Here is a 12980-nt window from a genome sequence, read left to right as displayed (position 1 = left end):
AGGAGAGAAGCCCCGAGGGCCAGCAAAAAGAATGGAAATATGCAACCTTGGGGCATGGGAGCTGGCGGTGGACAGGAGGAACCCTCTAGAATATACCAGAGACCTCAGAGATGAGAGAATCTCAGGACTCAAAGGGAGGGACCTTAGATGAACTGCCCAACAATGAGGAAAGGGAACCTGTAGAGTCCACCTCCAGTAGAAAGACAGGACATCAAGTGGAGAGATGGGGTTGACATCCCACAGTCAAAAACACTGACCAAAAATTGTGCCTGTCTAAAAGAACTACAGTGACAAAAATGGAGAAGAAACTGAGGGAAAGGAGATCCAGTGACCGGCCCAACTTGGGATCCATCTCTAGGGGAGGCTCCAAGGCCTGACACTATTACTGATGCTATGGTGTGCTTACAGACAGGAGCCTAGGAGCATGGATGTCCTCTGAGAACCCCAACAAACAGCTGATTGAGACAGCCACATATACTTACACCCAGAAGTTGGGGGCCTCTATGGTTGAATTAGGGAGAGGCTGAAAGGAGCTGAGGAAGGTGATCACACAGGATGACCTGCAGTCTCAACTAACCCAGACCCCTGGGATCTCTCAGACACTGAGCCACCAACCAGGCAGTGTACACTAGATGGTGCAAGGCCCCAGACACATATACAGCAGAGGACTGCCTAGTCTGGCCTCAGTGAGAGAAGATGTGCCTAACCCTTGAGAGTCTTGAAGCCCCAGGGATTGGGGAGGCCTGGCATTGTGTGTGTGTGTGTGTGTGTGTGTGTGTGTGTGTGTGTGTGTGTGTGTAAAATCCTCTTGGAGACAGGAGGAGAAATGGGATGAGGAACTGTGGGAAGGCAGACCGGGAGGGGGTTAACAACTGGACTGTAAAAAATTAAGGTAATTTAAAAAGGAAAAGAAAAGAAAGGAAAAGGTCAAGTTATAGAAGAGAAATTTGTGTAAATTACATATCTCACAAGGAATCCAGAACGCTACAGAAGGAACTAATAGAACCCAGTAATAAGGAGAAAACCCAATTTTAAAGACAGACAAATAGCAGACTTGGGCCATAGTTCAGTCTGTACGTGAATGTCTCACACGCAAGAAGAGCTGAGTTATCTGATCCCCAGAACCCACATTTTACAAAGCCTGGTGTAGCCACCTGCACGTATACTCCCGGCTCTAGGAAGATGGAGACAGACACATCCCTGGGACTCACTGACCACACTGCCTGGCACACTCAGGATGTTCTAGGTCACTGAGAGGCCTTATCTGGAAGAGAGAGAGAGAGAGAGAAAGAGAGAGAAGAAAGGAATGTGCCTGACACAGGCAAGAAAGTTTAAATTGGATGTGATTAGCATCACTAGGGAGATTCTCATCAAAATCAGAATGAGCTACCACTTCAGACCCATGTTAAAACAAACAAACAAACAAATAGAATCAGATAAGGAGATAACACATATCAATGAAAATGTGGAGAGACAGGGACCCTGCTACATTTCTGGTGGGCTGCTGTGCTAATGACAGGGAGCTCAGATGCAAATCTCAGAACAATGGATTTTCTAGCATATTCATGTATGCAAAGACCCATAGGTCCAAAGCAGAGAGTAAAATGGAGAGACGCCCGCACATAACCTTCATGTTAGAACTGATGGAAGTTTAGGAGAGAAGGTGAAGTAAGCTGAAAGAAGGGTACACAAGCAGGAGCTAAGGCAATGAGTTGACAGATGGGTGTTTTATGAATAAAGCATATGGGTTGGACTGAAATGAAAATGTCTTCCTTTAGTTAGGAGTGGCAGATGGGAAGCCCGCTAGGTATTAAATGTTCCTGTTAGACATCTAAACTAGAGGACTACATTTAGTGTCTTAACACAGGGAAAGAAGAAAGGTTGGTGTGCAACCAGTTTCCTTAGCCATAAATTTTAAATGAGTATGTGATACTAGATCATAAACTTGTGGCTCATTGTTTTGTTTAGTTGATTTGCTCAGAATGGCACCTGGCTGCGAGTGAGTGTTCCTTGTGCGTTGGATCTTCTATGTTAATAACCATTAGAACATTCTAGGTTTATGAGCTGAGGCAAAGCCATCCCAAGACAACTGGTCAGGGACTTTGTTAGGCTAACTTCACTTCTTACAAGGAAGAGAACGAGAGAACCATTTGCTAGGTGCCCGCACCAAGCTTTTGGCCAAAATTTCCAAGTTACAGCTAGTGCCATTGCTCTTGGCACAGGGCTGCCTGGTTACAGAGGTTACACTTTATTCAGCACTTTCCTATTTCTCTTTGTGTTTAGGCAGAGTAAAGTTTTCGCCAGAAAAGCATAAGGCAGGCAGAAGGAAAAAAAAAATCCCCTGTTCTGAGAAGATAGCTGGACTCCTTTCAGCCTGGCTGGAGGGGACTCCTGGCCCCGATCTTCAAATCCAGTCTGACAACTAACGTGTTTAGTTTCCCTTTCGCCTGTTGTGTCATCCTCTTTGTTATTTTTGTGCTCGTGGTTCACAGTTCATTACGCAAGCCTTGGTGAGGAAATCACTAAGTTGAGTTCTAAGTTTAGCGATGCAGAGAGTGTTGCTTTGGCTGTTTCTCTGTAGAAGGCCAGAAACTGAGACAGGAAGCAAACAGAGAATGGACAATGGCGTGTGAACACTAGCAGGGGCTGGTGGGGGCTGTGTCTTCTTCAGCTTTGCTCACCCCCGGGAGGGAAGGTGGAAAAGAGAAAGGAGGAATGGCATTTGTACGAGATCATGTGGTTATGGTAGCTGAGAGGTCACAGGACAGGCTACCAGCAAGCTGAAGGCCTCGGGATACCAGGAGCATAGCTCAGTCCAAGTTTGGAAGCCTCCGAACCAGAAAGACTGGAATATAATTCTATCCCAAGACAAAGAACAAGAACTCTAGGAGGCCATTGGAGTCAAAAGGACTGACAGACCCTGCAGTTGTGCTCAGAGGCAGAAAAAGGCACTTGTCCAAACGCAGGGCACCCACTCTTTGCCCCGTTTGTTCTACCTGGACCCCTAAGTGATTGGTGCCTCTACTGGTCCTCCCGATTCAGTTTACTACCTCACCCATCATTTCCTTCTGAAAACACATCGCAGAATACCCAGAAATGACACCTTGCCATTTAATCATCCAGTCAGGTTGGCACTTGCAAGTCCCTAAACCCATCGCTAACAATGAACGAGAAAGCAGCTGTGCACAGAGCTGTCTGTTATGCCAAAGGAAAAGCAAATCCAGGCTCTGCGCCAACGGGAGTCTGTCAGGGACAGGATGGATGGTCCTGGGTGAGCAATCCGGTGTGTCTCAGTATCCTTAACCCACGATGAGAACATTCCAACTGTGGAAGAGTGCAGGCTGGAAGATCATCTGGTCATTTTTTGTATACAGAAGGACAAAAAGGTTCTTACCAGTTACACAGTTGTCGTCAACACCCTGAAATAAGAGACTAGAAAGGAAAAATTAAGCAAAGCTTGAGCGAGTCTCTGTGACGTGGGAACCTTTAAAGTTGGAGGTTCAAGCTGGGCATGATGGCACACCTTGAATTCCAGCACTCTGGAGGCAGAGGCAAGCATATCTCTGAGTATGAGGCCAACTTGGTTACCAGAGCTAATTGCAGGGTAGCCAGGACTCCACAAAGAAACCTAACCTCAACAAAACAAAACAGACAGCAGGTTTTATGATCTAGTGAGTGGACATAGTGACCTAGTGGCAGGAAACAAGTAGGTGTGTGTGTGGGGGGGGGTGTCAGCAAAGCACCTTGTGGAGAATCCTCTTGTGTCCTTCCTGTTCTCATTCCTTTCTTCCACGGGGTAGGGGTGAGGGGACCAGTACACCTCTCACATGAGCATCTTCTTACCTCCTAATTTAAGTGAGGAAAAGTGAAAACGTCTTTGATGGGCGTCGCATACCGAAAAGAAAATAACTTTCTTCTGTAGTTTTCCAAGTTGTGATAGTTTGGCATAACACATTTTGAACCTCAACAAGAGAAGACTTGGATGGAACCCACAGTGGCCTGTGAACAGCTGGATCTAGGGATGGCCAGGGGGGAAAGCCCAAAGCTAAGTCTGGTGATAGGCTTATGACAAGACATCCCTGCTTGGGGTGTGTGTGTGTGTGTGTGTGTGTGTGCGCGCGTGTGTGTGTAACAACAGAAAGTTTCTGGAGCCGTCAACATGTGGTTGGTGGCTGCATCAGCTGCCAGGTGGAGGATGGGTGAGGATAAAGCTAGATTGTCTCCCTCTACCAGATGTTGCTTGTGGCTACAGAAAAACCCCAAGCAGGGACAGGAGCACTTTCAGGCACCCCAGAAGGGATTCCCTGGTTTCAGTCTCTCTGAGTTGCTGAACAAAGTTTTCTAATATGAGTAGGGTTTGGGGTCAAGCCATCACTGTTGGGGGTGGGGGATGGGCCCTGATTTTCAGCCATGTACTTCTCACTCTTTGTCCTTCTTGTCTCCCATCCCCCAGTGATTTTTCTTCAGTTGCAGTCTGGAGCTGCCCGGTGATTGCTACCTTTTCCAAGCAAACAAATGAAACAAAAAAAAAACTCACATTTGTTTCTCCATGTTTTGAACAAGCAGTCAGTAAAGAAAAAAAAAACAGATTAATATTATAAGCCCACAGTACTCACCTCTAATTTGCTATGACTACAGATATTTGCAAACAACAACAAAGCCAATAGTCTCAGAGCATCCCAGAATCTGTGTCTGTGAGGGCCAGGCTGGGGTTACTAGCAGCCACACTTTTGATGGCATGAAGTGGGAGGCATCCCAGTTATCTGCAAAACTTAAAAAGATTATTCCTCTGTATTTCTACATGTGTATACTTTTCACATTACAATTTAAAATTAAAATGTTTTAAATATTCATTTGAAATAAAACCTACAACGAAATGAAAAATTATTTTCATTCAAAATTAGGGTAGGTAATGAAAACATGACTTTGCTCATATGCACAATACTGAAGAATAAAAAAGGTCAGCAGAAAATGTGTTGGAATAAACCCCAGGAAGTTGGCACAGATACATGACAATCAAGCCAACAGCAAAACATTACCAGGGGAGATGTTCAGAAGAAACCCATCGAGTGTCAGGATTACTCTTTACACTGAGTATAAGCTATTAAATATTCAACCAGTATGATAGACACTTTCTTTGTGGAGTACTCAGTAAATAAATCTTAATTGATAAGTTAGTAAGTAGTAAGTACTTCTTCGATAAATCAATGTGTATTTCTCAGGGAATAAAGCAGCTGCTGCTTTGCCTTGGCCTTGCTGCCACCTCTGTCAATGTCTGATTTTTCTCAGTGATGTTCTTCTGTCACCATATCCATAAACGTCCCTCAAACACTTTAGAATATAACCGTAGTCTCCCCATGCTCCAAGGAATGAGCCACAAGCATGAACATCCAGAAAGTATTAGTTGGACATACTGGAGCACACACACACACACACACACACACACACACACGAGGACACAAAGTTGGAAAGAGGCTTCCTGGGGACCTTGCAAAAGGCAAAGGGGGGAAGGTAATAATAATGATAATGATGATGATATATATTTTATATTGCACATGTGTGAAATTCTCAAAGAATAAATAAGTGGCTTAATCCTCATTGGTTATCAAGATGGGGGACAAAACTGTACCAACTTAAAGAACAACCTAGCGGTATTCACAGCTTCTGGTCATTTGACTTTGAAATAAATCCAGGTCCTCCATACAAGCAGTGCTGGTTTCAGCACAAACTCTCCTCACTCTAGAACACTTTGCTCAGCGAGCCAGAGGGCTTCTGAACCTTGGGAACCACAAAGGAAACACTGTTCTGAAGACAGCCATGTATAGAAGAAGCTTGAAGGGTAAATGCTGAATGGATGCAAAGCAGCTCTCTTCAGTGGGTAAGGAATGAAAGGGTAGGTTAAACTTCTGCCCAAATAGAAAGACGGAAGAGAGGATGAGAACTTGATAAGCACTAGTGTGTAGAAGCCGCCACAGATCAGCACTGGGGTAGGAAGATGAGACCGTAGCTGATAAATGATTGACACAGAGATGATGAAGAATTACAATCTCACCATGGCCCACACTTTTTTCTTCTTGGTTCTTAATAGTAACCATCAGCTTCTGGTTGGAGGAGGAGAAAAGAAACCATTCTGCAGAATTCCATTTTCCTCTTAAGACCTCCCCTAGGAGAAACTAGTTGCCAGGAGACTAACACAATGGGGCTTTACTACAGCCCTAACTGACTGGGTGTGAGAAGGGGGCAACTGCTTCCATTCTGACCTTCAAAATGGCAAAGGGGAAATGCCAGCTCCAGCTTGTCCTAGTTTTCCACATGGTAAGAAGAGAATGCCCATTCACAGTCAACTCGCCATCTGTCCCCAGTGGACTCTGACCGCCCATCCCCAGTGGACTCTGACCATCCATTCTATCTAATGGGATGGAGGTGAGGCAGTTCTTGTAAGTTCAATCTTTCAGCACAGCCTCCTAGTAAAGTTAGTAAGAAGATAGAAAGAGGTCCATTGGTTCTGTGACAGCACTTATTCAGGAAGAGGTCTACAGAGGGGAGATCCCTACTCTAAAAAAAACCCAGAGATCCTGCAGCATCCATACAAGCTAGTTATACAGCAGAAAGGGAGCAAGGGGAGCGAGGAATCAAAATCTCTCTTTTGTCCCATGGTTTGCTCTAGCGTAGAATACCCAGGGAAATAAGTAGGATGGCCAGTTAAAGAATGTCAGATGATTGACACACCCCTCTGTGGCCAACCAATACTGGTCCAGGCAGGCAAGAGTTGGGACAAAATGAGTTATTTTACTCTCAGTAATCATTATTGTTTAATTAGATCAGGAACACTTTATAAAATGGTGTAGTCACAAGTAACAGTCATGAAAAGATTATAGAACTCACTCCCTGCCCAACCTACCAACACATTTTTCCAGTTTTCAAGTCCTAGGTATAGCACAAAAACTTCAAGGCATACTAAAAAGCAAAACCAAACAAAAGAAAGGCAAAGAATTTGAAGAGACAGAAAGAAACACAAATGTCTGTAATGTTGAAATTACCAGACTAGAAATTTAAACAACAAAGATTCATCATCTGTGGATAAAATAGTGTTCAAGATTAAGACTATCACTAAGTGGATCAAAGACCTCCACATAAGACCAGAGACACTGAAATTAATAGAGGATAAAGTGGGGAGGAAAAGCCTCTAAGATGTGAGCACAGGGGAAAAATTCCTGAACAGAACAGCAATGGCTTGTGCTGTAAGATCAAGAATTGATAAATGGGACCTCATAAAATCGCAAAGCTTCTGCAAGGCAAAAGACACTGTCAATAAGACAAAAAGGTCACTAACAGATTGGGAAAGGATTTTTACCAATCCTAAATCTGATAGGGGACTAATATCTAAAATATACAAAGAGCTAAAGAAGCTGGACTCCAGAAATTCAAATAATCCTATTAAAAATGGGGTACAGAGCTAAACAAAGAGTTCTCAACTGAGGAATACTGAATGACTGAAAAGCACCTGAAAAAATGTTCAACATCCTTAATCATCAGGGAAATGCAAATCAAAACAACCTTGAGATTCCACCTCACACCAGTCAGAATGGCTAAGATCAAAAACTCAGGTGACAGCAGATGCTGGCGAGGATGTGGAGAAAGAGGAACACTCCTCCATTGCTGGTGGGATTGCAAGCTTGTACAACCACTCTGGAAGTCAGTCTGGAGGTTCCTTAGAAAATTGGACATAATACTACCGGAAGATCCAGCAATACTTCTCCTGGGCATATATCCAGAAGTTCCAATTGGTAATAAGAACACATGCTCCACTGTGTTCATAGCAGCCTTATTTATAATAGCCAGAAGCTGAAAAGAACCCAGATGTCCCTCAACAGAAGAATGGATACAGAAAATGTGGTACAATTACACAATGGAGCACTACTCAGCTATTAAAAACAATGAATTTAAGAAATTCTTGGACAAATGGATGTATCTGGAGGATATCATCCTTAGTGAGGTAACCCAATCACAAAAGAAGTCATTAGATATGCACTCACTGATAAGTGGATATTAGCCCAGAAACATAGAACACCCAAGATACAATTTGCAAAACACAAGAAAATCAAGAAGAAGAAAGACCAACTGGTGGATACATCACTCCTCCTTAGAATAGGGAACAAAATACCCATGAAAGGAGTTACAGAGACAAAGTATGGCGCTAAGTCGAAAGGATGGACTCTCCAGAGACTACCCCACCTGGGGATCCATCCCATAATCAGCCACCAAACCCAGACATTATTGCATATGCCAGCAAGATTTTGCTGAAGGGACCCTGGTATAGCTGTCTCACATGAGGCCTTGCCAGTGCCTGGCAAATACAGAAGTGGATGCTCACAGTCATCTATAAGATGGAACACAAGGCCCCTAATGGAGAAGCTAGAAAAAGCACCCAAGGAGCTGAAGGTGTCTGTAACCCTATAGGTGGAACAACAATATGAACTAACCAGTACCTCCAGAGCTCGTATCTCTAGCTGCATATGTATCAGAAGATGGCCTAGTCGGCCATCACTGGAAAGAGAGGCCCCTTGGTATTGCAAACTTTATATGCCCCAGTACAGGGGAATGCCAGGGCCAAGAAGTGGGAGTGAGTGGGTAGGGGAGCAGGGCGAGGGGGGTGGGGAGGGTATAGGGGACTTTTGGGATAGCATTTGAAATGTAAATGAAGAAAATATCCAATAAAAATGATTTATTTGTGCTTCCAAAAAAAGAAAAAAAAAGGAAAAAAAAAAGAAAAAGAAAAAGAAAATATCTAATTAAAAAAAAAAAAAGATTAAGACTATCAGAAACCCAAGGGGGTTAGGGAATAGAAATAAAAACGGTGTTTGGGGAATGAAGAGTGTCTTCCCTGAAGATGTTAGGAGAATAGACAAAGCTGAAGGAAGAATTTCTGAACAGAAAGACATAAAAACAAACTTTAGTACCAAAGGACAAAGAAAACAAGACCTGGTGTCGAAGAAGCAGGCCAGACTAGACAGCAATTTACAACCAGTATAAAAGGTAAGGCGTAAAAATGGGGATACCAGAGGAAAAGACAAAGAAGGAAGAGGAAGAAGGGGAGGAGAAGGAAAGAAGAAAGAAGAAACAGAATAATGCTGACATAATTTTCTCAAATTAGTGTCAGACATCAGATCAAATCGCAAGAAGTTTAGAGAGACTCTCAAGCAGTACCAACTAGAGAAGCGACCGTAGGCATCTGAGTTTCACATTACAGAACTCCACATCATTGAGATACACCATGCTTCTGCCGTGTTGCTGAATTTGGTGGGCTGGTATTTTTTGCATTTTTGCTCATTAAGTATGTTAGTCATTGATTTTTCATTTTTATTCATATCATAGTTAGCTTTTCAGTGGTCAACTTAATACAGCCCAGAATTACCTGGAAACAGAGAACCTCAATCAAGGCATTGCCTCCATCTGACTGAGCCAGGGCCATGTCTCTGGAGCATTTTCTTAATTCTTTATCTACATAGGAAGGCTGAGACCACTATAGGTGGTACTATAAAGAGGTAGCCCTGTGCAGTATAAGAAAGGTGGATTATTCCCTAGTAAACATCATCTCCTCTATGGTCTTGGCTTCAGTGCCTGCCTCCAGGTTCCCACCTTGAGTTCCAGCCTTGGCTTTCCTCAATAATGGTTGACAAACTATAAACCCAGTAAATCTTTTCCTTCCTCAAAATCACTTTTACCACAGCAATAGAGAAGTAAACTAGGATAGTGGTTTTGGCCTCATAAAGTACATTGAAAATGATCTATCGTCTTCAGTGTTTGGAAAGACTTGAGGAGCCCTGAGTTCACTCTTTAACTATCCATGGAATTTTCTAGCAAAGCACCTCCCTTCCCTGGAGATTTTGGATTGTGATTGGGGTCTCTTTTGTCAGGATTTATCTGTTCTATGTTTCTACTTGTTCACAACTTGCCCATCACGGGTCACGTGGTGGGTACAAACAGTGTGACCCTTTCATTTTTGGTTATTTGCCATATTCCATTTTTCACAGTGGTCTCTCATAGTCCTTTGTACTTCTCTTAGCAGTTAAAATATCTCCTCTTTTATTTCTGAATTCACTTCTTCGGGGCTTTTTTCTTCTTAGACACACAACACACAGGTTGTCCTTTTCAAAATACCACCAACTGAAGGTTGGATTGTTGTGGGTTTTTGTTTTTTTTCTCTCTCTTGTTTTTGTAGTTTCTGTTACATGTGTGACATGCTGGTCCTGGTCATCTTCTGTGCTCTAACTATGGGATTAACTGGCTCTCCAGGACCAGCTCCTTGGAGTTTGAAGTTAGGTTTATTGTTTGAGATGCCCCCCCTTTCTTGTCACATTTGTCACAATAAATTTCCCCTTTAGAACCAGCTTCGCCACACTCCATGGCCTTGGTGAGTTGTTTCCATCTGTGCCTCCAGGCACATTTTTTACTTTCCTTTTTTATTTCTTTTATGACTCATTGACTGTGCAGGAGTCTGCCCTTCGATTTCCAACCTTCTTTCCTGGTTCCCTCCTGCTACTAACTTTGAGTTTTATACCATTAGAAGTGATATTTAATATTGCAATTTCAGTCTCCCTAAAATGGGGAGGGAGAGACCAGGGAGGGAAAGTGGATGGGGGGCAGGGCAAAGGGAATTTGATCTGGTATTGGGTGAGGGAAAAGGACTGAAGCCCTGAGGGCCAGCAGAAAGAATGGAAACAGGCAGCCTAGGGAGACAGGAGGTGTGGGGGAAGGCGGCTCCAGAATACACCAGAGACCTGGGAGGTGAGAAACTCTCAGGACTCAAAAGGAGGGACCTTAGATGAAATGCCTGACAGTAGGGAGAGGGAACTTATAGAGCCCCCCTGAGCAGGAAGTCAGGGCATCAAGTGAGGGATGGGTTGCCATTCCACAGTCAAAATTCTGACCCAAAATTGTTCCTGTCTGAAAGAAATGCAGGAATGGAAATGGAGAGGATCCCGAGGAAAAGAAAGTCCAGCAACAGGCCCAAAGTGGGATCCAGCTCAAGGGGTGGTCCCAAGGCCTGACAATATTACTGAGGCTATGGAATGCTCACAAAAAGGGATATATCATGACCACACTTCAGAAGACCCAACAAGCAGCTGAGTCAGATGCAGATATTTGCACCCAACCAATGGACAGAAGCTGCTGACCCCTGTGGTTGAATTAGGGAAAGGCTGGAAGAAGCTGAGGAGGAGGGTGACCAGCAGTCTCAATTAACTTGAACCTCCGAGATGTCTCAGACACTGGACCACCAACCAGCCAGCATACACCAGCTGATATGAGGCCCCCAACACACATTCAGTAGAGGACGGCCGGGTCTGGGTTCAGTCAGAGATGATGCATGTAACCCTCAAGAGACTGGAGGCCCCTGGGAGTTTAGAGGGCTGGTTGGGTGAGGGATGGGGAGTGGGGACATTCTTGTGGAGACAGGGGAGTGGGGAGGAGGTATGGGATGTGGAACAGTCAGAGGGTGGGGGTGGGGGAATAAAATCTGGAGTGTAAACAAACAAAAAGACTGACTTTGTGGCCTAAAATATACTCTTCCCAGAAGATATGCTATGTTCTTTGTTTATTCTTCTATTGTGTAACAAGATCTTTTTAAAAAATAAATGTTAATTCAGATCATCCTAAGCTCGTGTCCATCATGTTTTTTATTATTTATCAGAATTATCTTGATGTATAATTATAATTTATAATTATTATAGCTATATTTATTTTCTTCCAAACTATTATTTTCCTTAACACATTGTCTAAAATATTGTAGACCTCTGTACTGTTACTGGTATATGTGCCATCTTCCCTTCAGACCTACTGCTAGAGTCTTTACATTTTCGGTGTACTTGTGTATGGTGAATATACATTTACAATGATCAAACACTTTTGATGAATCAGTCCCTTTAACATTGTATAATGATCTTCCATGCCTCTCAGTAGAGAACTGTATTTCCTGTTGCTCTCAGTGAATATGGTTTTTATGCACTCATTTTACAAACCTTTTCCACCATGCTGGGGTTTTGTTTTATTTTGTTTTGTTTTGTTTTGTTCTGTTTTTGACCATTTAGGTCATTTCCACTTAAAATGAATATTGGTAGATAAAGAGTTTTTCTTAGCTCTTTTCGTCCTCTTATCTCATTTTTTCCAGTGATTTACATTAATGCTACATTTTACCAGTTTGTCTTTACAGTTTATGTAGGTAATGCAGATTTTTCCTGTAGTAATCAGGAGAATTGCTGCCTTTGCTATTATTTATGTTATTACATTTTAAAGGTGTGTGTATGTATATGCATATATGTATGTGTGTATATATGTGTGTATGTATATATATCTACATATGTATCTATGTGTGTATGTATGTTTCTATGTATGTATGTATACATGCATGTAATCCAAGGCATGTCTATACCACAGCAGACAAATAGATGTCAGCGGAGCATTTCCAAGAGTTGGTTCTCTCCTCTCATCATGTGGGTCCTGGGGATCAAACCCGGGTCATCGGGCTTGATGGTAGGCACCTTTACCCAGTGAGTTATCTGGGTTTTATTTTTGTTTTTGTTTTTAGACCTGTTCAGTGCTACATTGCCCAGGATAATCTTGAACTCTTGAGCTCAAATTCTCCTCCTACATCTGCTTCTCAGATGCTGGGATTAGAGGCATAAACCACCACACCAAGTTTAAATTATAGGCACGGCAAGGTACTTTAACCTGTTAATAGCATAATTCAGTCATATGTAAAAATTTGGCACTTTTGCTCCATGCTGTATTTTATTTATAATGTTACTGGTTTTTGTTCTTTTTTTAATTAGGTATTTTCCTCATTTACATTTCCAATGCTCTCCCAAAAGTCCCCCATACCCACCCCCCCCACTCCCCTACCCACCCACTCCTCCTTTTTGGCCCTGGCATTCCCCTGTACTGGGGCATATAAAGTTTGCAAGTCCAATGGGCCTCTCTTT

This window comes from Mus caroli, chromosome 4 (genome assembly GCF_900094665.2).
Source record: "Mus caroli chromosome 4, CAROLI_EIJ_v1.1, whole genome shotgun sequence".
Classification (NCBI taxonomy): Eukaryota; Metazoa; Chordata; class Mammalia; order Rodentia; family Muridae; genus Mus; species Mus caroli.
Note: the sequence above shows the minus strand (reverse complement) of the source record.